Source organism: Octopus bimaculoides, chromosome 7 (genome assembly GCF_001194135.2).
Source record: "Octopus bimaculoides isolate UCB-OBI-ISO-001 chromosome 7, ASM119413v2, whole genome shotgun sequence".
Taxonomy (NCBI): domain Eukaryota; kingdom Metazoa; phylum Mollusca; class Cephalopoda; order Octopoda; family Octopodidae; genus Octopus; species Octopus bimaculoides.
The window spans coordinates 61,575,266-61,576,128 of NC_068987.1; the positions used below are offsets into that span (position 1 = coordinate 61,575,266).

Consider the following 863-nt stretch of genomic DNA (forward strand, 5'->3'; position numbering starts at 1 on the left):
AGACAGGTATGGAGTTCAAAGTTAGCAAGGAAATTGAAAGTGAGTTTGTTTCTGGCAACAGTGGAGTCTGTTCTTCTATACGGGGCTGAAACATAGACGCTCACTAGAGCATTCAAGAAGCAGTTGGACGGTTCTTATACGAGGATGCTTAGAACGGCACTTAATGTCTCCTGGAAGAGTCATACAACAAACGCCGACTTATACCAGGGACTACCAAAAGGATCTTAACGTCATGAAAATTTCTAATAAACGACGCCCAACAATCTCAAATCAAAATCTTTTGAGTGACATCAGCAAAATTTCTTACGAATATAAGGTTGTTATTGAAAACCAGTTAATCTTTGATTAAGTTAATCACAGACTATAATATATTTGCAATATTGGGCTGCCATTCGTGAAAGATTAACAAGATGGGCAGCTAAACAATTCGATGGTCAGACAGAGCCGGACAATTAGAGGAGAGTAAAAGGAGCGATGTAGTTATGCATCATTTAGGTTAAATTTGATACTAGTTGTTGTTCGACAACTAGAGAGGAGAACATGAACAGTCTGTAATGTCTAATAACCCAACTGTTACTAATTTAAACATCAACAGGAGTTCGTATGAATTTTAGGGGGTTCATGCCATAAAATAGCAAATTGGAAATCCACAATTGTATATTAAGGGCTCTGAAAAAATTGTGCTTTAGATGTATGTATTGGTATGTATTGCAAGAAACAGGTAGATTTCTTTCTCTAACATTTTACTTAGTTCAACCTACACAAGTTAATGTGTGAGAAATAAATTAGGAATTTTGAAAGAAGTTGCTATAAAACTAATTTTTAAACATCAAATGGCAATGGGGGTTCACCAGAATAGAATA

General features: G+C 35.7%; 1 protein-coding gene across 1 annotated transcript in view; it reads left to right on the plus strand.

Moving 5' to 3' along the window:
* Nucleotides 1-368: 368 nt before the first annotated feature.
* The window catches only part of LOC106874657 (spindle assembly abnormal protein 6 homolog), a 47,048-nt gene continuing 46,553 nt past the window's right edge, over nucleotides 369-863 (plus strand). The window contains exon 1 of the mRNA XM_014922454.2: nucleotides 369-701. The gene's annotated coding sequence lies outside the window, so the exon portion shown is untranslated. The remainder of the gene's footprint in view (nucleotides 702-863) is intronic.